This window comes from Emydura macquarii, unplaced genomic scaffold (genome assembly GCF_026122565.2).
Source record: "Emydura macquarii macquarii isolate MOO-44397 ecotype Brisbane River unplaced genomic scaffold, CSIRO-AGI_Emac_v2 contig_2481, whole genome shotgun sequence".
Classification (NCBI taxonomy): domain Eukaryota; kingdom Metazoa; phylum Chordata; order Testudines; family Chelidae; genus Emydura; species Emydura macquarii.
This window is the reverse complement of record NW_027132618.1, coordinates 2,383,239-2,410,106: the sequence shown is the minus strand read 5'-3', so window position 1 is coordinate 2,410,106 and position 26,868 is coordinate 2,383,239. Positions and strand designations below refer to the sequence as shown.

Below are 26,868 nucleotides of genomic sequence, written 5' to 3'. Positions count from 1 at the left end.
GGATTATTTATGCCCCTTTCTCCTTCTGTCCTATACATTTTAAATTAATATACTGCTTGGAGTATGGCCCTATTATTGTGCCATAACTGTATTATCTAATTGAAGGAAATTACTGTAATGGGAGAGCAATACATTATCGTATTAACTCTTCTTAACAAGACAAGAGATGCAAAAAAAAAAAAAAGTTACTAAAATCAGCTATAAAAGACATCTTTCACTAAAAGTTTCTAGACAAGCAGAAACACATAAACTTACCTCAGAAAGTTATACATAGGTAGGTTAGAGGGCAATTATGTTTTGCATCCAAAATGTAATAAGCTTTTACCCTTCAGGAGGTACACACAGCTAAGATTCATCAGTTGTTACCATCTTCCTACAGAGACTGGAAGACCAGGAAAACCAATTCAGAGCAATAGCAGTGCCAGTTAGATATTTATCGTCGTAATTAAACAAGTAAAGTTATCTATTTTGACAAACAATCTAACTCAGGATTCACTGTATATGTATCAAGCCTCTTTAACCATCTGTAACAGGAAATTCAACTTTGCAGTTCGGAGATATTTCCTAAATTCCATTGTAATATGGGAAAATTGCCAAAGTAGCAGCTTTAGTTGTGAGAGAAATCAAATCTTCTGGAACCATATCGATACGGTCAGTGATTATAATTTGAATCGTCTCAAAGGAATTTTCACTCGTTTATTTGTTCCAAGTGAAAAATTATCTGCAAACTCTGATGTAATTCTTAAAGTGTGTGCCAATCAAAAAGCCTCACCAATTGATTCCTTGGGGGGCAAATTCCACTTAATTTGTCTGCCTATACTCAGTTCTGATTCACCTGAATTCTTTTGATAGGTTTACACATGTGCATGAAGTATCCACAAAACTGATGTTAAAGGCATAGTAGAAAGGAGATGGAGAAAGAGGCATCTTTTAAGAAAATAGGAAAAACTTGTCACTCCAATTTTGCTAGCTGATGGTTCAGTTCTAGTGCTCTGGCTTGATCCTGTGCTCATTTGGGTCAATGGCAAAATTCCTATTGTTTTTAATGGTGCTGGATTAGGGCCCTAATACAGGCAACATTCTCCCTGCATTTGGTCCTGCAATTCTTCTGCATGCGAGACTCGTGACCAGAAATAGACCCAGTTGGGAAGGTATGGATCAAAATGCTTCTCTGGAGTGAAGTGATACTGTCCTGCTGCAGAAAAACTGTATAATAATCAAGCCAAAAGCAGAAGGCTTCCCTCATTAAAGAGGTTTTGTGACCTCCTTGTGTACTGTAGAGCTCAGCTCTGCAGCAGCTCCCTTTGCACAGAAGGGTGGGGTCAGAACAGTGCCAAGCAGAGAGTGGAATGGGAGCAAAAGGATGTTCCATTATGTGGATCCTTCTGTCCTCCTCTTTGTCCCACCCTTGGCTGTAGGAAAATTTTTTTGTGTGAATATTTGGAGTGAGCGAAAGCAAATTCCATTTCTCTTTTCAGTGACTCCACACAGGAAACAGTGCTGAGATGTCACCCATCTCTACTTTCCACTGTGGTCTCTGATGCAATGACGATTCAGATCAAACCCTGCAGTGAATTGACTATGAACAGTTGTTTTTAAAAGAGACATCCACGTGGCATTCATAATTAAATGTTGCTTAGAACCGTCAGTGCCTCCGATTAAGAACCAAAAAATCATTCAAAATCAATCCATGTTGTACTTAATATTCATTTTAATGCATCCTTGTCTTCCTTCTTCCCAGAGATGCACCTGTGCTCATTTATAGATCATACAGGTACCTATAGCAGCATAAATAGCTTTAAATATTTTATCTTGCTACTAAACAGATACCAAAGAAAATGACAAATGGCTGAACACTATTTTACTTTGAGTACTAATGTTTATAAATAACAAAATATTGAGCTCTTTCACCCAACACCATTTAAAAAGCCCATTTTACTTAGTCTTTTTTAAATTCAAGAGCAGATGGTTAAGAATCTGGTTGTCTGTTTTACTTAGTTAATTATTTCAGTTCAGGTTAAACCCTACATAACAAAATTTTAAAGATAAATGCAAGACAGGCAATGGTAAATAAAGTCAGGATCATCCCTTTCTCCCCACTCTCATACAAACAGAGGAAGACAAGCATCTGTCTCATCTCCAAATGTTGTGGTCACCCTTTGATGAAAACTGAGCAGGAATGGAGCTCTAGGAGGGCATGAAAGAATGATGGCAGCGTAGAGCCAGGGATGGCCACTCTCTGTGCAGCATTATCCCTTCTGAAACTGGATTATCCTGTGGAAGTCCTTGCAGAATTAGTCAACATCTCCCAGCTTTACTCATTCTATTATCTCTCTCCCACTTTCCTGGGATCAGGATGCAGAGAACATGGTGTTATAGAGAGAGTGGTAGCCTAGAAAGTAGTACGGAGGGACTAAATTTCCATGGAGATGCCCCTGTACTTACACAAATATTGACCAACATCTGTGTGGATACCAGAAAATGTGTGTGATTTGAGAGCCAAGCATCCTATTCCTGCTACAAGTATGTAAACGTTTTTCCTCAGCCCCACACAATGGATGTGATAGCCTGGGAACTCAACCTTTATACTTGTTTGAGTTTCCTGAGTAAATTATCTACACCTGGGGGAGGACATGATCTGAGCTTATAAATTAAACCTAGGATATATTAAATGAGACCAACATGCTTATTTTTTTGTGTAAAAAGAACAGAACAAACACCTCCACATTCAGAAATGATACATAGGAATTTCTGTTTTTTACATAAATCACATTTGTGTACCTGGATTATGATTATGTTCCATGGGGATGATTGTATTGCCTCTAAAGTTTCAAAATAAATGTTCCCAACTATTAATTTCCTTTCTTTTCCTAAATCAGACAAGCTCAGGTACTGTAGCTTGTTTACAAAACATAGTTACATAATCAGATATTCAGATGTAGGGCCTGCTTCTGATCTCACATGCACATCAATGCTTCCTCAAAGGAAGCTAATGCAGTACACTGTTATACATATGCTGAAAGTAATGTCAGAATCAGGCCCTTAAATGGTTAATGATCTCAAAACTATAATACAGATGTTATATATCAGAATGTCTGTCTTAAAATTTCACACTCATGACCTTAACATTTATAAAATAAATGGTTACACAGCAAGAGAGGTGTTCACCAGTTATTCCATGGCCAAAAAATAATTACTTTTCAAGGTGAAATCTTAAAAGAGGACATTATAAAGGAATAGATAAAGTGAAAAATAATTAGTAAGGTAAAATCCTTCAAATCATTGCAAACATACTTCATAACCTAGGTAAACGTAGGAAAAAATAATTTGCACCACTCCAATCTAGAGTGTTGACTCAGTGCTACTATCTAACCCTAATATGGAAGGAGGCTTAAAATGATTTAGGAGTACATACTTAACATCTTCTGTAACCATGGTTGCATTTGTCTGCATGTGGACTATAGATAATTTGCAATTGGGAGTGTAGGAAAACACATGCTTTGTTTGCAATGGAGATAAATAAATTTGTGATCCACCTCATAGGGCCAGAATCTGATTTTATTTACATTGGTGTATATCAAGAGTAAACTCCATTAACAGCAGTTACTCTGGATTTATTCCAATGTACATGAAAGTGAAGTTTGGTTGATAATGAGAGGTATAAATGAGAGAGCTGGTTCAGAACTGTCACATTCACTGTTTGTTTTTCAGGTTTATAGACATTCCTCATCATTTTTCAACACAATTAAAACAAAAGCAGTTGAAAGCACAGTTCTGCATTTAGAATGAAAGTCACCTTAGTGTGCTGAGCCACATGAGGCCCTGAGCTCTACTTAAATCCTTAAAGGGTGTGTGTGTCTAAAGGTTTCTTAAGTGGTGCACACAGCCTTGTCATCCTTAAAACGAGATTGTGATATTCTTACAGTGGTTGGTGTCTTGGGCCTCAATCCTGAAAATACAGTATGTGTTTGAGGTATTGAGGCCTTAGTCCACAAGTAATCTCATTGAAGGGTCTATATGTGAAGTAAGGCACTATTTCATGTAAGTGTATCAAAGTCTTTAAAAGAACTTACAATCTAAAGAGAGAAGACCAATGAAGCGTAGGAGGGCAAACAGAGGCACAGAGAGATGAAAGATAACATTTTCAAAAGCATCTAAATGATTTAGGTGCCTAAATCCCACTATTAAAGTCTATTGGAATTAGGCTCCTATATCTCTTAAGAGCTATTGAAATTTTTATCCAAAGAGACGTGCACAAGCTCACACATCACCTTAGTGTCAGAACTGGGAATACAACCCACATCTACTGACTCCCAGTCCAGTGCTTTATACTATACCAGGTCTAGACCTGTACTAGGCATAGAGCCATTCAATTTTCTAAAACAATTAATAATCCCGCTTAAATTAAGGTGACTACTGCTTTTGAAGAGAGTTCAGAATTTAGCCCATCATCAGGTGGATAAAGAATTGTTGGTTTCATATAATTTAATACATATTTTCAGAAATAGAGACGCACCCTCAGTCATTTCAGAACAACTTTATTTTATGACACTATTACATATAGGGGAAAATACCTGCTGTGACTGTTGTCCATTCTACATTTAAAATTAGGGCATACTGAAAATGTATTTTCTATTGCTTTTTAGTTATTATGTTTATGTGCTAGCCTTATAACATGAGCTCATATCCTATTTCTATCATGGTTGGCAAGAAAAAGGGAGGGTAGAGAACACATTCAACTTGCAGAGTTCAGACCAGCAAGCTGAAGAAACATTTTTATCCACACAGGAGAAAATATAAGAATATTGCAGAAGATAGGCAAGCAATTATTTTCTAGTACAGGTAAAATCCTATCAGATTATGTGAAACAAGCAGAAATTGCCATGTGCTTGTAAAAGCTTAGCTAAACTTGTTAAGGACAAAGATAGTGCCATTGGCAAAGTCTTAAGTGAATATGGTTGGAACCTGAACAGCTGTACACAGCTCAGCAAAGACAAAGATGAGTAAAATCTCCCTGGCTGCTGTGCTTTTGTAACCCATTTGCAAACAAAGAATCTCTAATGCCTATGATGCTAATCCGTTATTTCAAACGCACACCCCCAAAAGACAATTATATGTAATATTTGTAGTGCTTATTTAATTTGTAACTGAGCTCCCAAAAATCTGTTTACTGAAAGAAAAACAACACCCTGGACTATTGGAGCAATTCTTGGTAATAGCTGCCCAGTGGTTGTTCATAGAGCTCTAACGCAAATCTGGATGTCTGCCTCCATATTCTGGAGACTTTGGACTTTGAAATCCTCTGACCTTAGATAGGGCCTGATCCAACCTTACATAGAGCAACTTCCCTTGAGATTCATGTGAGTCTTTCAACTGATTTAAATGGGAATTTGGATGAGCCCTGAGAGTCCAGCCCCTATGGTAACTAATGAAAGAAATATGCTAGAGCAAAACTCAATAAAATGACCATATATTTTATAATTTCAAAAGAGTAATGCAAATTTAAACTGATTACTGAACAGAACCATTAGTTGTGGCACCTTGAGATGGGATCTCAATAGAAGTTAGTTAAGAAATGGTACTGGAATGGACATCTCCAAAGGATACCAAAGTAGTGAGGGAAAAGGAATTGACAATTGAGTGTGTGAAGTTCTGTTCTTTAAGCCAATACTGAACCAGTGTCTCAGCATAGTACTACGGCGCACTGCGCTGCCGGAGGGGCCATTTTTCAGATGAGATATAAATCTAAGGTCCAAATCTATGTATTGTCTCTGTAGCATGCTTATCACTATAGTATCTAACCTAGGTAAGTACCTGTGCTCATTAAAGATCCCATCATACTTTTAACAAATTAAAGGTTATTAGATGAGTTGGTTGGCCTAAATTCCAACACCTAGTTGTAATGACATTATTTTACTCTAAATTTCATCTGTAGTTTCAATTGGGTTAGTTAATGTTCTTCACTTTCTTGTATGAATGTTTAGCATTGTTTCTGTATAAAATTTCTAGTTTATACATTCGTGAGTCAGTTGTAAATGGAAGTTAAGTTACAAAAAACACCAGTGGCGCTGTTTATTCATTCAGATCCAATGAGGATTTTGGGCTATTGCACTGACAATATTGAGATTTGGGATTAGGGGTATTTTTGTAACAGCCCTACTCACTATAATATGATGAAAAGTAATTTTAACAGATGCTCTACTTCTAGTTCGCCTCTATTTTTTTGTTGAAGAAACAAAATGCACAATAATTTGTCTGATTTCAGTTTTATATTCATGTAGATCTTGGCAGAAAATATGTGCTGCAAACTGAACAGCCTGTAAACCCTGTGTTCCAAACGATGACTATCTAATCTCTGTGATATCCAAAATTCTTATGTCCTTTTCTGTACTTTCTAACCAAACCAAAATTAATTTTTATAAACCAGTGGTTTTAAAAATATTTCCAACTTCCCCTAAGATCTTCGCAACATCAGGGCTTTGTTTAAAAATAAACTCTTATGTTTTATAAATTTCTATACTCAGCAAAACATTGTGTTCCCTCTAGTGGACAAAATAATACTTGTAAATTGCCATGTATTTTAACAAAACTGTAGCCCAGTGTTTATAATCTCACTTAGCATTGTATTGTCATTGGTTGATTTTACTTTTGTAGAGTTTGCCTTTTCAATAAACCAGTTCTCTTCAGAACAGCAGCATCCAAATAAGTGGTTGACTTGGGGAGATCCAGAACTGGCACCCCAAGGAAGGGATGCAAAACGTATGCGACACTAGAATCCCGGTTTTCTGCCATCAGTGTGAAGAAGTTTCTCTTAGAATCCTCATAGAGTCTACTATATCTGGATCTGCATATTAATACAGATCAGGATCAGGATTTGTCATGGAAAGTAAAAGTATTCATTCTTCTGATTCTTAAAACAATAATTTCTCCTCCTCCAGTCAGGATGGGATGTTTTGTTTCAGTAAGAACGCATCTCAGGTTTCTTTGGCACATCATTCCTTGTTCAGTTCATCCTTTCTAGTCAGCTCTATATGAAACCATAACAACCTTTTCCACTATACTGTTGGAAACACAAAATTCAACCTCTGAATATGAGAAAAAGGATGTCATTCTTCTTCCTTTCTTCTGCTCTGTTTCCCCAGTGCCTCAGCACCGTCTGTTCCGTCTCATGGCTTGGCTGCGGAGAGGGTCAGATTGAAGCACTGGTTTCTTCACCACTAGATTCTTTCTTTTGGTAGAAAGAGGTGACCAATAAGTGATACCGGGGGAAGCAGGAAAGATAGTTTCCACCAAATTGTACACCCCTACAATTCCTTTGAAATTAGTGCTTCGAAGTCAATGATTTTGCGCAGGGTTTAAATCGGTGTAGAATTTGGCTCTTTGTTCTGAAATTGGTTCTGTCTTGTAGGGATTGTCCATGGTTTTCTTTTCAGGGTCCTTTTAATCCTTTATTTAATTCAGGGATTCAGACAAAAACACATATGATATGAGGCCTTTGTCAGAGATTTCCATTTTCTAAATTCAAGTGGAGGGAATGAATGTTAGTTTTCATACCCTCGTTTTGCATATGATTAATTATGTCATATGGCTGCATAATTCCTCTTGGCACTTTCTTTCCATAAAGTCTCGTACGTCCTTCCTTTGAGCCTCTACATTACTGCATTACATTTTTATTCTAGAAGACAGCATTCTCTTGGCTATATCTTGTGTTAGCGAGCTGAATGCCTTTATTAAAGGTTTCACTTTTCAGACCTTTAATATGGTGTCCTTCTGTGGTTAGTTACCACCTTGCTTAAGGTTATTTCTCCCTGTCAGAAGGATTTGGAAGTCAAGTGTCATTCCTCAGTTCACAAGTCTTTATGCTTGGAGGCTAATGACCTGATGTCAGAAGTTCTCAGTGCCTACAACTCCCATTGGCTTGTGAATGTTTAAATGAAATGTTTGTTTCTTCATAGAAGAGCATAATCTAGGGAAAATGTTTGGAGTAGCTGGATTTGGGGTGCATTTTTAAAAATATTTTTAACTTTTTGTAAAGTACTTTAAGAAACATTTACTGTATACATTTTCTAAAAGCGTTACATGTTTTTCAAAACATATTACTGATTTACATTCCTAGAACACATCACTGAAACAAAATCACAGCCTGTAGTAATGTTTATTTTTTCTTATCTCTTTATTATAATTTTGCAATATATAATAGAGTTAGTAGAGAAGTGAAGACAATTTATTACAGGAAAGGTTGATAATCCATACATCTGATAACCTTATCTCAAAAAGGGGCTCCTATTAATGTATATTAAAATAAGAAAGGAATCAGGTAAAAGAGTTGTCATATGCTTTAGTAATCATTTATGATTTTTGTTTGTTTTTCTCTGTTGCATCAACCTAACATTGAAGATTTATTCCTGAGCTTATTAGTTACAATAACTCTTGCCAGTTGACATGCTGTTTTTTGACCTAGTGAAATGACATTGTTACTAAGTATCTGAACCTGCCTGACCTTGTCCTGTGATCCGTCACCCAGCCTCTGGTCTTCAGCCTCTAGCCATCACCTGGCTTCAGGTGGAGTCATAGAACTCTCTAACTTTCAAATGAGGCTCTGGGCTGCCATCCCTTGGTACTAACCAATATAATCTCAGCAGATCTGATTTAGGCTCAGACCGTACAGTTCTGTTTCCTATGGGAGCAATAAAAGTAAGTAACCAAACAGCCTTCTTAAAGCAAAGAATTATTTAATTAGAACCAAACCATTAAAGCAAAAAACAAAAAACTTAAAACAGTGAACCAGTCTATATACATGCCTGGCTGTCCCTAAGGCTTAACGTTTCCTGGAAGCCAGGGAAGGAGCAACTGGTTTCGGACTCCTCCACAGAGCCTCTCTCTGTGTCAACCTGTCCCTCTGCCAGCCCCTGGCACTGGACTCTCAGCCCTCCCCTACCCCCATTCTGTCCTGAGAAAGGCCTTTTTTTTAATATATATATATAACTATTGAATGTTCTTTTGATCTCTTTGTTTCCAGCATTGGCAGAATGACTCTCTCACTTTGGTGGATGCAGGCTATAGCATGCTCAAAGCTACTAGTTTTCCACATTGTCTTGTAATTTCCCCAAAGTGTTTGTTCAGAGGTTGTTTATCTGAATTCATTGTGTTGTTTTTCCAAGCTAGAACAATACATTTCTAGTGGCAAGTCATGTAACCTAACCTCCTGTACAAGACACATACAGTGTTTATACAATTTTTACACCTCAGTATTTTTAGATTATTACATAGCAATCCCACATCCATCACAATTATTTAATTAATTTAACAGTGTGCCAGGAGATTTAAAATATAATATAATGCTAAGTGTTGATATAAATGTCCTTAAACTTACAGAATCCTGCCATGGGTTAGTATTTGCCGTTAAAGTTCAGTAAAAAGGTGGTGACATCAAAATAGACAACCTGCTGTTAGCAGGAATTTGATTAATACATTTTAAGGGTAGAGGGGACCTTTATGTGATTATCTAGTCTGACCTCCAGCATAACCCAGGCCAAAGAACTTCAACCAGTAATTTCTGCATCAATCCCACAATCTCTGGTTGAACTATAGCATATCTTTTAGAAATATATCCTATCTTGATTGAAAGACTTGATGTGTTGTGTTCTCCATCACTTGCCTGGGTAAGTTGTCTCAACTGGCTGTTAAAATTTTTCACCTTATTTCTGGTCTGCATTTGTCTTGCTTCAGATTCCAAACGTTAGATTTTGATATACCTTTTTCTGTTAGATTATAGTGCCAGGTCTGATCAGAAATTATTTTCCCAAGTAGACACTAGTAGAAATAGCAGGCCAAAATTCAGGATTTCTGGTTCACAAGAAATTTTCTGGTTCACAAGAAACTTGATTTTGTTTCAAATTGTAACAAAACCAAATTTTTAAAAAATCTCTCAAACTGGAAATTATGAAAATAATTCATTTGGAACAAAACTAAATTTGCTCCCCAGACTGGCAGCTGGTGTATGAAACTGCTATTCTTGTCAGTTTCACAGCTGCTATTAAGGTTCCTCAGGAACCCTGCATCTGATTTGGCAAAAGTTTGTCAAACCCAACTTGCTTTCACAAGATATTTCAGGGTCAACAAAATGGCATTTTCCAATGAAACAATTTTACTGGACAGTTTCTAACTAGTTCTACTTGCAGATCATGATCAAGTAATCCCTTAACTTTTTATTGTATAAACTAAACAGACTGAGTTTACATCTGTCACTCTAAGGCACACAGAAGTTTATACAGATTGCAGTAGAAGATTAGCATACTATCACAATAAAACGTCAGCATTTACCACAGATAACAAGATTCAGTAAAATTGATAGTCCTTGTAAACTGGAGTATCTGATCATTCTAACCATGGCACAAAGAGAATATACTTTTTCTTTTGCATAAATTATTTTTGAAGTACATTTTGACCATGGAGTATTTTAGATAGAACCTTAGTTTAATATTTCATCAAAATGTGGAAACCACTTAAATTAAGTGGCTGACATTCTGCTTTAATACCATGGATACCATTTGTGTGCATCATGTTCAGTTCTAGGGGCATCAATGCCAGAAATGTGGATACATTAGTGAAAATCAATGTAAAGTAAAACCAGCCATCTCTCTGTACACTACTAGTGGTCCATGTACTACTGTTTGGGACCACTGCATTAGGGAACAATATTGTACTGGTGGATTGATCATGAGAACCTAAAGGTTTTTCCTATTTGTGTTGTTTGTTATTTATGCCACATCCAAAATTATGCTAAACTCTTTACAGAATGTATTCTAAACAAGGGGCTACAAGGGATTATTACTAAAAGCAATGGGATACAGTAAGAGACAACATAGGCTGACTGAAAAGAACTAATGACTATGGATTAGTCTTCTAAAGAAAATGGGGACAAACCTAATGAGTGGGACATTTGCAATAGGACTTGAAAAATGTTAGTACACGAACGTGCTATAGGGAACACTTTTACATTTGAAGGGGTGGATTAGATTAGCTAACTGTTTGTTTCCATATCTTATTTATATGATACTGTTAGCATCAGGACCAAAGAGAATAACAATGCATGTTACTAAAATTACATACAGAGCTGGCAAGTGTTCTTGGTTTGCACTAATTAAACCCAATTAAAAACTTACGATCATTTGCATTGCTCCATTTTTACACAAAAAAATCTAAAATCTTTTAAAACATAATTCAGTTTCAGTTCATGTATTGTTTTAATTAATTCATTTATAAAACCTTCATCGTTTAAAGGCTTAACTTTAAAATTTTCATTAAATTTCACTTCATGTACTGCATTCATTAATTTATGCATTTCAAAAGCATTTGTAATTTATTGACTTTATCCTTTGTACAGTTAAAAAGTTACTATATTTTCTCTTCCAATAATCATAGAATCATAGAAATGTAGGACTGGAAGGAATCCTGCACAGGGACAGCACTATATATTATCTAGACCATCCATGACAAGTGTTTGTCTAATCTGGTCTTAAAAACCTCCAATGACAGTGAATCCACAACCTCCCTAGTTCATTTGTTCCAGTGCTTAACTACCTTACAGTTATGAAGTTTTTCCTACTGTCTAACCTAAATCTCATTTGCTGCAATTTACTGCTGCATTACTTGTCGTATCCTCAGTGGACCAGGAGAACAATTTATCCTCGTGCTCCTCTTTATAATAACCTTTTACATTCTTGAAGGCTCTTGTTATGTCCCCACTCAGTCTTCTCTTCTCCAGACTAAACCAAATTTTTTCAATCTTTCCTCGCAAGTCATATGTTTTCTAGATCTTTAATCATTTTTGTTGCTCTCCTCTGAACTTTCTCCAGCTTGTCCACATCTTTCCTGAAATGTGGTGCCCAGAACTGGACACAGTACTCCTGTTGAGGTCTTATAAATGCTGAGAAAAGTAGAATTACTTCTCGTGTCTAGCTTACAACACTCCTGCTAAGACATCCCAGAATGATGTTCTCTCTCTCTTTTTTTTTTTTTTTGCAGCAGCAGCAGTATTACATTATTGACTCCTATTTAATTTGCAATCCACACTAAACCCTTGATCCTTTTCTGCAGTACTCATTCTTAGGCAGTCATTTTCCAATTTGTATGTGTGCAATTCATTTTACCTTCCTAAATGTAGTACTTTGCATGCATCCTTATTGAATTTCATCCTGTTTATTTCAGACCGTTTCTTCAGTTTATCAACAACATTTTGAATTCTAATCCTGTCCTCCAAAGTGCTTGCAACCCCACCCATCTTGGTATTATCCACAAACATTATAAGTCTACTCTCTATGCCATTATCTGAATTATTTATGAAGGTATTGAATAGAACCAGACTCAGAATAGATCCCTGTGGGACCCCACTTGATATGCTCTTCCAGCTTGACTCTGAACCCTTGATAAGTACTCTTGGAGTATGGTTTACTAGCCATTTACCCACCTTATAGTAGGTTCGTCTATGCTGTATTTCTCTGGTTTGCATATGAGAAGGTCATGTGAGACTATATCAAAAGCCTTACCGAAATTAAGATATATCACGCAAGGTTTGTTATCCGCAAGGTTTGTTACCTTCTCAAAGAAGGATATTAGGTTGGTTTGACATGATTTGTTCTTTTTAAATCCATGTTGACTGTTCCTTATCACTTTATTATTTTCTAGGTGCTTACACATTGATTACTTGATTATTTGCTCCATTATCTTTCCAGGTAACAAAATTAAGATGACAGCATAATTCTATAATTCCCTATATTGTCCTTATTTCCCTTTTACAAAGAAGTACTATATTTGCCCTTTGTCATTCCTCAGGTATCTCTCCTTCCTCCATGAATTCTCAAGATGATTGTTAATGAAACAGATATCTCTTCAGCCAGTTCCTTAAGTATCTTAGGATGTATTTCATCAGGCCCTGCTGACTTGAAGTCATCTAACTTGTCTAAGTAATACTTAACTTGTTCTTTCCCTGTTTTAGCCTCATATCCTACCCCATTTACACTGATATTCACTATGTTAGTCATCAGATCACTGCTAACTTTTTTGGAGAAAATTGAAACAAAAAAGGCATTTAACACTTCAGCCATTTCTGCATTTTCTGTTATTGTCTTTCCCGCCTCATTGAGTAATATGCCTACGTCATCCTTGGTCTTCCTCTTGCTTCTGATGTATTTGTAAAAATTTTTCTTGTTCCCCTTTTTGTCGCTAGCTAGTATAATCTCATTTTGTGCCTTGGTCTTTCTAATTTTGTCCCCAAGTTTTTGTAGGTTTCAACTCTCCTAAACTCTTTTTTCCCTTAGTTTTGCTTCCCATGGGACTTACTTACCAGTTCTTTGAGTTTGCTAAAGTTTGCCCTCTTGAAGTCCATTGTCTCTATTCTGCTGTTCTCTTCCACCATTCCTTAAAATCATGAATGCTATCATTTAGAATCATAGAATCATAGAGTTGGAAGGGACTTCAGGAGGTCATCTAGTCCAACCCCCTGCTCAGAGCAGGACTAACCTCAGATAAATAATCCCAGTGAGGGTTTTGTCAAGCCGCAGCTTAAAAACCTCTAAAGATGGAGATTCCACCACCTCCCTAGGTAACCCATTCCAGTGTTTCACCACCCTCCTAGTGAAAAACTTTTTCCTAATGTCCAACCTAGACCTCCCCCACTGCAATTTGAGACCGTTGCTCCTTGTTCTGTCATCTGCCACCACTGAGAACAGCCTAGCTCCATCCTCTCTGGAACCCCCTTTCAGGTAGTTAAAGGCTGCTATCAAATCCCCCCTCATTCTTCTCTTCTGTAGACTGAACAACCCTAGTTCTTTCAGCCTCTCCTCATAAGTCCTGTGCTCCAGCTGCCTAATCATTTTTGTTGCCCTCTGCTGGACTCTCTCCAACTTCTCCACATCCTTGTTGTAGTGGGGGGCTCAAAACTGGAAACAATACTCCAAATGCGGCCTCACCAATGCCGAATAGAAGGGAATAATCACTTCACGCAATCTGCTGGCAATGCTCCTACTAATGCAGACCAATATGCTATTAGCCTTCTTGGCAACCAGGGCACACTGCTGACTCACATCCAGCTTCTTATCCACTGTTACCCTCAGGTCCTTTTCTGCAGAACTGCTGCCTAGCTTGTTGGTCCCCAGTCTGTAGGTGTGCATGGAATTCTTCCATCCTAAGTGCAGGACTCTGCACTTGTCCTTGTTGAACCTCATCAGACTTCTTTTGGTCCAGTCCTCCAGTTTGTTTATCTTCCTCCCTATCTTCCAGGGTATCTACCACTCCCCCCAGCTTAGTGTCATCTGCAAACTTGCTGAGGGTGCAATCTACCCCATCCTCCAGATGAGGATGTTGAACAAAACCGGCCCCAGGACTGACCCCTAGGACACTCCGCTTGTGACCGGCTGCCAGCTAGACATGGAGCCATTGATCACTACTCGTTGAGCCCTATGCTCTAGCCAGTTCTCTATCCATTTTATAGTCCATTCATCCAACCCATACTTCTTTAACTTGATGATAAGAATACTGTGAGAGACCGTATCATAAGCTTTGCTAAAGTCAAGGTATATCACATCCACCGCTTTCCCCACATCCACAGAGCCAGTCACCTCTTCATAGAAAGCAATCAGGTTGGTCAGGTATGACTTTCCCTTGGTGAATCCATGTTGATTGTTCCTCATCACCTTCCTCTCTTCCAAGTGCCTTAAAATGGATTCCTTGAGGACCTGCTCCATGATTTTTCCAGGGATTGAGGTGAGGCTGACCAGTCTGTAGTTCCCCGGATCCTCTTTCCTCCCTTTCTTGAAGATGGGCACTATATTTGCTTTTTTCCAGTCATCAGGGACCACCCCCAATTGCCATGAGCTTTCAAAGATAATAGCCAATGGTTCTGAAATCACATCAGCCAATTCCCTCAGCACCCTCGGGTGCATTGCATCCAGCCCCATGAACTTGTGTATGTCCAATCTTTCTAAATAGTCTTGGACCTGTTCCTTTAGCACTGCAGGATGTTCACCTCCTTCCCATTCTGTGTCACCCATGATCACTTTCACACAGCTACCTTCCACCTTCAAATTCTCAACCAGCTCTTCCCTATTTGTCAAGATCAAATCTAGAACAGCCTTTATCCAGTCTCACTTTCTGCCTTCTGTAATAAAATGTTGGCCCCAATGCATTCCAAGAACTTGTTGGATAATCTATGCCCTTTCTGGCTTTCTCCAATGGGGAAATGCAGGCAATAATCTCTGCAAATCACCAGCACCAGCAAAAGTCTCCGAACAGAATTAAAAAGACATTAAAAAACCCTCCAAGTCCTTTTTTCACCATATCTCAACATTTTCCTTCCCTCATCACATTGCACACTTTTGGAGTTGTCAGTGACTCAACAAAAGTCTCTCTGTGGAAAGCAGCATCCCTGACCTCACTAATACTTCTTAATAATACCAGGTGAAGTAGATTGGTTAAAGCCATCAGCAATCATGCTGCAGTGGGAAGCTCATGTTTTCCAGAGCAAGGAATTTATTTCGTGGATAATTTCAAATGTCTGCTTTTTCTGAAAGCAGTAGTAAATCATTTCTGACCAGATACCATTCCAAGAAATTATGAGAAATTGTATTGTATCTAGTATGGATATGCATTTGGTTAGCTCCACAACATTATTAATGCATCCTGTATTTTTTAACAATTATCTTATAGAGGGAAAACTGAGAATCTTTAGCACAATTACCATTTTCATTAGAGCTACATGAAATTTCAACATCTGGTAAGTGTTGTCAATTGTCATTTAAAGACCCCCTGCTAAGCTGAATCTGTGCAGACAACCAGAATCCTGATTGCGGGTCAAAGGTTGAAAATTATGTGAAAGAGAGAGAAAAAATGTACAGACATGGCTTTGCATGTGTTGACAAAAAAGGGTTTTTAAGTAGACTTTAACACAAATTAGAGGACTCTATGGATCAGACTCTGTCTCTCTTCATGGTTATTCCAAAATCAGGCTCAAAGGATCATTGTAAAAGCAGCTCTCCTATTCTGGTTTGCCTGGGAGGCACACAAAATCACAGCACACATGCCCACACAGATTATTCATGCCAGGAGCATGATTAAAGCAAGAGGGACAGGACTGATCGGAGTCTTTGATAAATCAGGGAAAATTGGGCTACGACACACTCATCCTGCCTCTAAACCCGATCCCAGGTTGCCCCTCCATGCCTCTACCCTCTGAGGATTGTTGAAGGACTGTAGAGTGTGAACTCTGTTTATTTTTAGCCAGGGTCATGACACAATATTTATAATCTGGTTTTGGTATTTTGGACATATACGTATGCAAAACAGGAAGCTGAGATTTTGCCTCTTGGTTTTCTTTGAGAGATGAAAGAATCAGAACTTGTAAATTTGGGCCTGTGGGAATAGCATAGGGTTGGCTCACCACTCTGTGTGCTTTGTAAGCATTACGGCACAGGCCAAATTGGGAAATGATTGATTAGGACAGGGTGATTAACCAGTCAGCAAGGGGGGAAAAAGGGGGAGCTCATCCACTGGAGACTGCTCAATGGGAGGAGGAGAAGGGGGCTGAAAGAAAGGGCAAAAAAGCTTAGGAACTCTGTGAGGTGAGACCTCTCCCCCACACCTTGCGTCTATGGGGGTATGGTGAAGCTTGGGAAAAGTCTTATGGTGGTGGGATGTGAGGCTGCATAAGACATTGTAAATAAAGTACACTGTGGTGAACTGTGTGACGATTGTTTGCAAAAAGAAATCCAGGATGAGGGAATGCACCCTGTGACAGTGCCCATGTCTGGAAATTGCTTGTGTCTAGTTTCCCCATAAGGTGACAAGGATTTTATCCTTGTAATGAGCTGTGTAGATTTCATGTAAATATTGCTCCTTTTCTCTTCCTAAATTAGAGAGAGTAAGAGCTATAAGTCTGAGCTTTTTTTTCTCTGTACCTAGCAGCTTGCCTGCATATGCAGGATCAGTACAGAGGGAGCAAAAATAATTCTCTACCACACTTCTCTCTTCCTCACCCAAGATATGGAGTAATACCCATGCTGCTCCATTGTAATTATTAATGCAATAGCTCCTACATGCAATTTGCCTGTTGCCACCTGGGAGAAATGGCCATATACTCATCTTTGTATATCAGAAATCCTGCTCCTGTTCCCTTTGAAGAGAACCTCATTAGTTCTGCTGCATCCAGACTTCTTCATGTCCATTGAAGGATTTGCACTTTAGCATTTTATTTCTGCACTTGGTTCACGGTTGATCATCTGGGTTAAATTTTGAATTTGACATGTGGGAATTAATCTTTACCTCTTTCATTACCTTTAAAATCCCACAGCCCCAGTCCATGCACTGCTTTGAACTTTTGAGGCAGGATATTTTTATGAGTTACAGTGGCACACGTGGAATTTTATTTAACTGCAGTGTTTAGATACAAGGGCTCATTGTCTGTTATCCTGAAGAAGGAGGAAGACACTAATCTTTGTGACAGAAAGCTGGAGCAGAGGACTGTGTAGTTCTAAAACATCCCTTAAGAATATAGTCAGAAAGATCCATTTTAAGGTAGCACTTCTAAAAAAGATCCCCTTTGTTACTCTTTCTGATTACTGCTAGTGTTAATGTCATGAGTTAGACACTTAGATTGCAGCGTTAAAAGCCTAAAGTTATTGTTCAATTCAAACACGGACCTCAATTTGATCAATATTTTAATTGGACATTCAAATTATCATCTTTCCTACCACAAAGTTATCACACCAGAAATTAGAGATGAACTGTAAGCAAGCATTTGCATAATATTTTCAGCCTAAAAAAATCTAGTTCTTGCAATTCTGATTTTTATCAATAGTGAGATGTTTTACCCTCAGATGAATTTGTAAAGTGTTTTAGTTCTCAGAAATTAAGTTTCAGTACATATCGTTGCGATTAATTCTGGGCCAGATCCTCATTTACAGTAAATTAGTGTTGTTCCATTGACATCAGTGGAACTACCCCAATTTATACTAGCTTAGAATCTGGGCCATTCGATCTTGCGTTTACATTGTGCCCTTTACCTTGTGTGAGCCATAACAGCTTTATAAGCTATTTCTCTGTCACATATATGTATGTAACGTTTTCAGTACTGTACTTGGAATTTCATGGTTTGGGATTAGGCTTTTAACACATCTAAACCTATGCCCAGCCACTTGACAATGAATGAGGAGGAAGACAGGATTTGCTGACATTACCTGCTGATGAATTAGGTGATAGTTTATAAAAAATTAGATTTTTGTTGGTAAATGTTGGCAATCTTAGATTTCACTGTACACGCACAACTGACAAAAATAATATTTCCATTAATAGTGATCAAAATTTACAGATCGGGAAAGTAAGAAGAATGCTGCTTGAGAACTTAGTTTGATTTAAGGATATTTACTTTGTATATTTTGACATATGATGTTGACAGTTTGTGTTATAGCCTTGTTAAAGCTTAAACTTTTTGAATCTCGACATCTGCTGTCATTAAATAGTTATTGGTTAACCACCTCCATAATTTACCACAACTGTAAAGATTTAAATAGATAAAAATGGGGGGGGGGGGAAGAGCTTCAAAGCAAACATCAATAGTATCCTTCAAAATCGTAAAAACAATAAAAATCAAATTCTGCCATGTCTATTTATAGGCAGGCTGCTGTCTCTGTAGATGATCTCCTTTTGGTACTATTTGGGTTCCGGGACCTGCCCACGGCTAAAAGCTCCTCCCCGAGTTTAAGGGGAGGAATTACTGGGCCTGGGACTCAACTAATTTTGGGGGACAACAAATGAAACAACAGGAACAGGTGTGAAGGTCAGAGAGCTAAATGGAGGGAACCTGAAGGGGACACTGAGCAGAGAGCCCTGGACAGTGGTCATTTCTCTTCAAAAGTAGCTAAGGGGTCAACGGAGATCTCCCTTTGGTATTAGGCATTCAGATGAGCCAATTCAGTTTGAACATTCCAGTAAAGAATAACACACACACCCAGTCCACCATGCGATCATCTCACACATAATCAGTGTTTTACTGTAGAGCAATAATTTTATGTCTATTATGCAACTTCGATGGCCTCACCTGCAAGTACAATGTCCCCCACTGGAAAATTGGGAAGTCCCCATTTCTTTGGGACCTTAACCTTTCACCATTATTACCATAGAAAGACAATCTTTGGTAATGTTAGGGTATACATTAGCTAACCTCTCTTTGATTCTTCTTTAATTGGGCTCCTGGAATTAAGGCACATATCTTCACAGGCGGAGATGATAAACTTAGTAAGAATACCACTTAAAAAAAACATCTAAAACAGGGGTTATCAAACTTTTCTTTCTGGGATCCCCTTTGAAAATATTTCAGACTGTGCTGATCCCCCCGCCCCATACTATGCCACTCTCCCCAATGCCATACCATGCCATCCTTACCTCTGTGCTATTGCTGGGGTCAGTGTGCCTGTAGAGTGCCCAACCAGAAGCAGCTGTTCTCCTGCCACACAGCTCTGAAGGGCTCTGGCTGTCAGCCATGCCTGGGCCTGACAGCTGCAGCCACAGCATGCATGAGGGTTGACAGGTACCAACCCCCCAAAATAACCTCGTGACCCCTTGAGGGGTCCTGACCCCCAGTTTGAGAACCCCTGTTCTAAGACATGTTTAAAATAGGTTTTTTTAAAATGTGTGTCACATACGTGGTGATATATTTATGATCAATCATTTGGGATCGTTGTTTATTCCTTGGGTGTTGACAGTGAGTTGAACATTAGCAGCTACAGTAAATGTGGTAGAAACACTCAAATCTACTGGAAAAAAACAATTTCAAAGCAATGCAGAATTTTAATTCCAAATTCTCATGAATGAATTCATGGTAGCTACCTTTTGTGCTTGCGCTACTCCACAATGGCAATTTCCAAACACAGAAAATCTCATAGATTTTCAACAGGTAGATGGTATGCTTTACGTTTTGTGTGTTCTTTGCTATGGTTTATTTAGAATTTTTTCCCCTTACTGATTCACAATCTAGGGGTTAAGGGATTAGAAAGTTGAGGGCTTTGACAACTGCTAAATAGGTTATGCCATTGTTTTTAATTTCCCTTATTTCAACTGAGATTTGACTGAGGGAAAATGTATTTCAAATGTATTTTGCTAGTGTCCATCTTGTGGAACTAGGGACAAATTTTTTGGATGTGAAATTTACCTGTGATAGCCATAATCAATCTTATTTTCTATTTTAAAATGTATTTATGCATATTTTGTTGTGTCTTGTGTGTGCTGTGTAGCTTTCAGGGTATTTGTTTGTGCCAATTATTGTGCTCTTTCAGCCTGTGAAACTATCTAGAAGGGGTTTAAATCATGTCCCATTTTGCTTACACATTTACTTACTTACTAAGGACATTAGATATCACCCATTTTCCATCATGCAGCAACAAGAAGCACAAATACCTTTATAATTCTTGATATTTCCTGCTCTGATCAGTTAAAGTAACATTTGCTGCATATGGTTATTTGTGTGTACAGAAATAAGTCTTGCTCTTTAATGCAATGCAAATACTCCAAATTCCAAATGTTTATCAAACATCACACAGTTAAAAAATGTTTATAGATTCCTGGAAATGAAACCTCTATATTACCCCCATCCTGTTTCTTATATTGAAATTCATGGGTTGATTTCAGCTGTTCAATAGCTGCCCTTTTTGTGTGTGTATGTCTGTCAACACAGCTATACAAATCGGTGGATACTCTAGTGCCTGGCATATAACTACACCTAAACATAACGGTTAGGAAAAAAGATACATTCCCTTACCTCAATGTATATATAAATCATATGTGTTTTGTGGCTGCTATTTTTTTTTCTTGGGGCAGCTGCTCATATTCTCAAAGAAGAGACTACAATAAAAATTGTTCATTTGCATCTACTTCTTTCCTCTTTGCTCACACTTTCTTTTACATGCCCCACCGCTGCATAAACATTGTGCTGACTGAGATGCATGTGATAACCCACATGAAAGAATGGTAGTTTGGCATCTTTTAAACAAAAGAGCAACATTGTGTGACTCTTGCTTAAGCAATAGTTTATGACAGGCATATGTTTCTGGGTTATTCTAACATGCTTGGGTGGTATTATAAGGCACAAGGTTGACTGACTTTATCTGCTTCTAAGAAGTGTAATAATCCCCTAAAAATACACTGTCTCAAGTGACTTATTGATATTATGCAATGGAATATATGAATAAAAATTATGCAGTGAAATATCTGACTAGAAATAGGAAAAATGTGGACTTGACTTGACACATTCACAGGTCACAGAAAGCTCTAATTGTGTCTACAGTTCTGAAGACATTTCATTAATGATTATAGGGAAAGAAGAACACAGACTTCAAACTGTTGCCTAATGTATTTTTAGTTAATTATCAACAGGGCTGTGATAATAAGGGGCTTGATCCTGAAAGGTATTGACCATCTCTTGTCAGGTGAGGAGTATCCCCAATTCCTATGGATTTCAATAAAAGCAGATGCTGCTCATAGAAATTGGCAGGATTGGGCTCTGCTATTTTACAATTGAATAATCAATCATACACGTAATATAATGTGATAATCAAGAGAGCTGCACTACAAAAGAGAATATAGTTCATTTAAATACTAACTGGCAGGAAGATTCCTTCAAGTTGCCTGTGCTGCAATGTAGAAAAACCAGATGCTTATTCAAACATGCATAGATTTTAAAGCCAAAATGTTGCACACTAGGGCACAAAGACACTTCAGTGCTACTACTAATAATAAGTAATGCAAGGCATAGAACTTCTCCCACTGATTGCTGCACCAGTCCCATAACTTCAGGTCGAGCTAAAGAAGTCAGTAGTTGCAGCTGCGTTTGAGTGGAATTAAGGGCTAAACTGTGGCAGTTAGCTACTGACCCTAGTAGGGGCAGTGTACAGCCACACTACCCCCGGGGAAGGATTGTGAGCCATGGAAGGATGGAACACTACCGTGTACTGGGGCTCCACCATCCTTTACAGTAGCGTATCCAGCTGGCCCCCTAGTTTATCAGGTCTCTGTCACCTCCCCTTTTCTCTCTCTTTTGGAGTACTCCACACCTCTAAGATCATGCAAGGAAGCCTTTGCTATACTCCCCCAAGTGCAAGCCCTCGTGTGAGCTATTATGATATGTGGAGGCCCATTGGGTGTGCTCCCTCCTTACCTCAGCACCTGTGCAGAAAGGTTCTAACTTTTGAGCAAATTATTCAGCTTCCCTTGCGATTTCAAGTAACTTGACATTTTATCAAGTCTTTCTCCTTCCCCAGGCTACTAGCTTTACTATACTAAAGGATCAAGACTCTTTCAAGCTGTACAAATATTAATCTTACATTATTACCATACTAAGTGTTCAATTGATTTGAATATTAAAATAGCCTAGGGGCTATTCAATAAAATATGTGATCACAGAAATAGTACAGCCCATTCCATCATAGAATAGCTCTTATGCATAACTAAAGCGATTGCAGATTATGGGCCTAATCCTGCAAGGAGCTGAGCATCTCCTGCTGTGCTTCCTCAGTAAACATCCTCTTCAGAATAGAGGCCGGGAACACCGAAGCACGAGGTTGCATTTGCCACATAAACCATAAAAGATATAAGGTTTTTCAGGGTTCAGCTTGAGAATAATTGCTACTATGACATCAGCATGCTTTTTGATACATTTTTATTCTTTACCAACATTTATTCTACATAATATGTATCTCCTTGTCTCAGCACAATAGTTTATAATGGTCCATGGCCGTGTGTACATACACCCGTCTTTTTTTCATACATTATGGGTCAGATTCCCAGCTGTTCCCAGTAAGTGTTGGGTACACCTGAGAAAAGGATCGGAGGTGGTGCAAAGAAACCATTTCTGACTCTCCTATCATGGGGCTGATTCTGCATTGGCTTGGTCTTCTCAGTGTACTTAAAGAAACTTCAAAGTAGGTCTAAACTATGTCACCAGCTAGTGTTCATAGGATCCATTTCAGCAGCTGGGGATTGGCAGAATGGAGGGATATTCTGGCCATATCCCCTTTAGAATGAAAGGGATAACATGAAGCTAGCACAGCTGTATCTATGACACTTGAGGATTTCTCCACACTAGCAGAATCCTTAGCTGGCTGGGTCTTCTGTATGTACAGGTCATCTGTGGCACTTAACCAGCACAAAGAGAGATGGCCCACTAGATAATTTGACACATTTTCTTTTAAACCCTCTAGCAATTAGAGGATGAAACCCTTACAAAATAATAAATACCTGAGCAAGTCTGACATTGCCATGGCTAGAAAGCAGTAATACCCAAGTGAAAAAGCCTGTCTATATGCTGCAGTTGATAAACTTATGTTGCTAATGGGAAGGAAAACAATCTCATTAAGGCCAGCATCATAATTTTGTAACCAGACTCTGAGAGTCATTATCTGCACAATACTCCATGTTATTCACCCTGAGGAGAGAATATCTTAGTTTCACTCCTAAGTGCAAGTCTTTAACATGATGGTTTATGCTGCTGTTCAGCTGGCTATTGAACTGCCTAATTTTGTATAATTTGACAAACATCGCAGAGTGAAATTCTGTGACTTCAGTACAAGGCAACCTGCCATATATTCAGAATATTGTGTTTTCTCTTTTTAAGTGATACAGAAAATAAAAATGCTGTTAAAAAGATTATATTTTTCTAATTTTTGTGAGAATCATATGAAAACCAGAATAAAAATGCTAGAGAGTTTATAATTTCAAAATCACTCTGCTTTAAAGACATTCCTCTCATTTAAAATGTCTGTACTGTTCATATATAATAATCTTTACTCACAAAAGTAAATCTCACCAAACACAATGGGACCACTTGTAAATAAGGCTTGCTTACATCATCTAGATTATGGTAACTTGAACTACTTTAAATTATTTATCATGCAATTTAATGCTAAGCATGCAAGATGCCTGGAAGAGAAAACATAACATAACTTATGATTTCTAGATTTTAGAATATTTGTTAGAAGTTCAATAGAATTCAGACTTTCTGGACTATAATTCATTTTGTATCAAACTACAATGGAATGGTTACACTATAGCTCTCAAGTGGCAAATTGTTTCAAGAGCTCCATGAACAGTCACATTTACACAATCTGATTGGCTACCCTAAAGGCAGAACCAATTTAATTATGCTAATATGCATATAATGTTCAGAAATCTGAACTCACCATTCCAAAATAGAAGTGTATATTGTCTCTTTAAAGAACCAGGTTTAAGGCTGTCAGGTTTCATGTTAAAAGTGAAGGTTGACAGATTTGTAATTGTCAGATTTAGCAAGCTAGTACCATTCATAAGTTTCATAATAGTGTTGAAACGTTTCATTTGACAATAAATACAGTGCTGAATATAGTGATAACCTTGATTGAGTATAACATGGTTGTGGAAACATTCCAGAAAACATCTTTATGTAGCATTCATTACAATCTGGGGAAAATTATTTGAAAATTTGCTCATTAAGAGCTCAATATAAAAAACATTTTGTTTGCATTGCCTAATAACATGGACCAGTGGATACATAGTTTTTTTTCCTGGAGTGTGTATTTTACAGCTTAAAATGTCCTGATAGCTTTTTGGCACATATTACTGTGAGGTACTATTTTATGTCACAATAGTCTATTTAATACGAAGATTTGTTCTTAACATTGAGTAAACAACTGGATGTCTGCATAGGGCAATAGCTTACTTCAACTGTTCATTTTTATTTTTAAAAATATCTGACAACATCCATTTATTGTCCTTTGCATGTGGTTAAAGTCCTAACTGTACATTGAAAAAAATCAGTTTAGTACAAATTTGAAAGATTCCCATTGTTTAAACAAGAAAACAATATTAGCACACCACAGTACCTTCAATTAATTATTTTTTGGCTAATTAAGTTTGTAGAGGAGACTATGTTAATATGTTAATTGATTGAAACTGCCTTTTATTCCTGGCAATGCCACTGATTTCCTTTGTGGTCTTGGACAAGTCATTTTACCTCTGTTTCTCCATGGGTAAAAGGAAGATAATAGTATCTTCCGCATAGTGAGATTGAAAGATTTAATTAATGTTTGTAAAACACTTTGAGGTTCTCAGATGGGACGTGCAATTTAAGTCCAAGGTGTTATTATCCCTATCGTTTATTTTTATGCACACATTATAGAAGACAGCTGAGGGCAGATAAGGATGTGCTGGAGTGGAAGGGAGAAGTCCCTATGGAACTGCTCCAGCTGGTAGAAAGTACAACAGCCCATGGTGTCAAGGGCTATTTCTGTGAACAGAGGAGAGGCAAACAGAAGGAGTTTGCCTGGGGGAGAGTCCACAGCAGGTTTTTGCCTTTCAGACTTTGTTGAGCAGTAAATACAGCATCTGAAGAGGCTCTCAGAGGAAAGATCTGGAAAGTGAGCGATCTGCTGTTGTCACCTGCACTGGATGTGCTATATTTGTCTTCCTCCCACAGGATAGAGCTGACTTCATCTGTACAAAGTGCAGGTTGGTTTCCATATTGGAAGAGAAGGTTAAAGGACTAGAGACCCAAGTATCAACCCTGCGTTGATTAAAGAAAATGAAGTCTTTCTCGATCGAACACATGATTTGCTACTGCAGGCACAGTGTGAGGAAAATTCAGAGAAGGCAGTGCAGGGGAAACTGAAGAACGGGGAAGAAAATTGGCAGCATGTGACCTCCTGAAGAAAGAGAACCTACATGCCCACCATGAAGATAGAGGTAAGGAATCGTTTTCAGGCTCTCTGCACAGGTACTACGGCGGAGAACGATTTGGAAGACTCATCTGAGGGAATGGATCAGAAGGAGACCCTGTTGATCAGAAGGCAAGGGATGCATTGTCTTAGAGATGGGGGTTCCACGACCACCACTCCCAAGAGAAAGAGAAGGGTGATGGTGGTCGGGGACTCCCTCCTAAGAGTGACGGAGTCATCCATCTGCCGTCAGGACCGGGAAACTAGAGAAGTGTGCTGCTTGCCTGGAGCTAGGATTCAGGATGTGACGGAGAGACTGCCAAGACTCATCAAGTCCTCAGACCGCTACCCCTTCCTACTTCTCCACGTGGGCACCAATGACACTGCCAAGAACGATCTTGAGTGGATCACTGCAGACTATGTGGCTCTGGGAAGAAGGATAAAGGAGTTTGAAGTGCAAGTGGTGTTCTCATCCATCCTCCCTGTTGAAGGAAAAGGCCCAGGTAGGGACCGTCGCATTGCGGAAGTAAATGCGTGGTTATGCAGGTGGTGTCGGAGAAAGGGCTTTGGATTCTTCAACATGGGATGCTGTTCCAGGAAGAAGGATTACTAGAAAGAGATGGGATTCACCTAACAAAGAGAGGGAAGAGTATCTTTGCGGACAGGCTGGCTAACCTAGTGAGGAGGGCTTTAAACTAGGTTTGATGGAGGCGGAGACCTAAGCCTGAAGGTAAGTGGGGAAGTGGGACACCACAAGGAAGCAGAAGGAGGAGGATGCAGCAGGGGAGGCCTCCTGATTCATACTGAGAAAGTAGGGTAATCAGCTAGTTATCTCAAGTGCCTATACTCAAATGCAAGAAGCCTGGGAAATAAGCAGGAGGAATTGGAAGTCCTGGCATAGTCAAGAAACTATGACATGATTGGAATAACTGAGACTTGGTGGAGTAACTGGAGCACTGTCATGGATGGGTATAAACTGTTCAGGAAGGACAGGCAGGGGCGAAAGGGTGGAGGAGTTGCACCATATGTAAGAGAGCTCTATGATTGCTCTGAGCTCCAGTATGAAACTGGAGGTAAGCCAGTTGAGAGTCTCTGGGTTAAGCTTAGAAGCAAGAACAATAAGGGTGATATTGTGGTG

General features: G+C 38.5%; 1 protein-coding gene across 2 annotated transcripts in view; it reads left to right on the top strand.

Moving 5' to 3' along the window:
* NEGR1 (neuronal growth regulator 1) overlaps positions 1–26,868 on the top strand; it is a 526,075-nt gene that overhangs the window by 161,584 nt on the left and 337,623 nt on the right. The window lies entirely within an intron of this gene.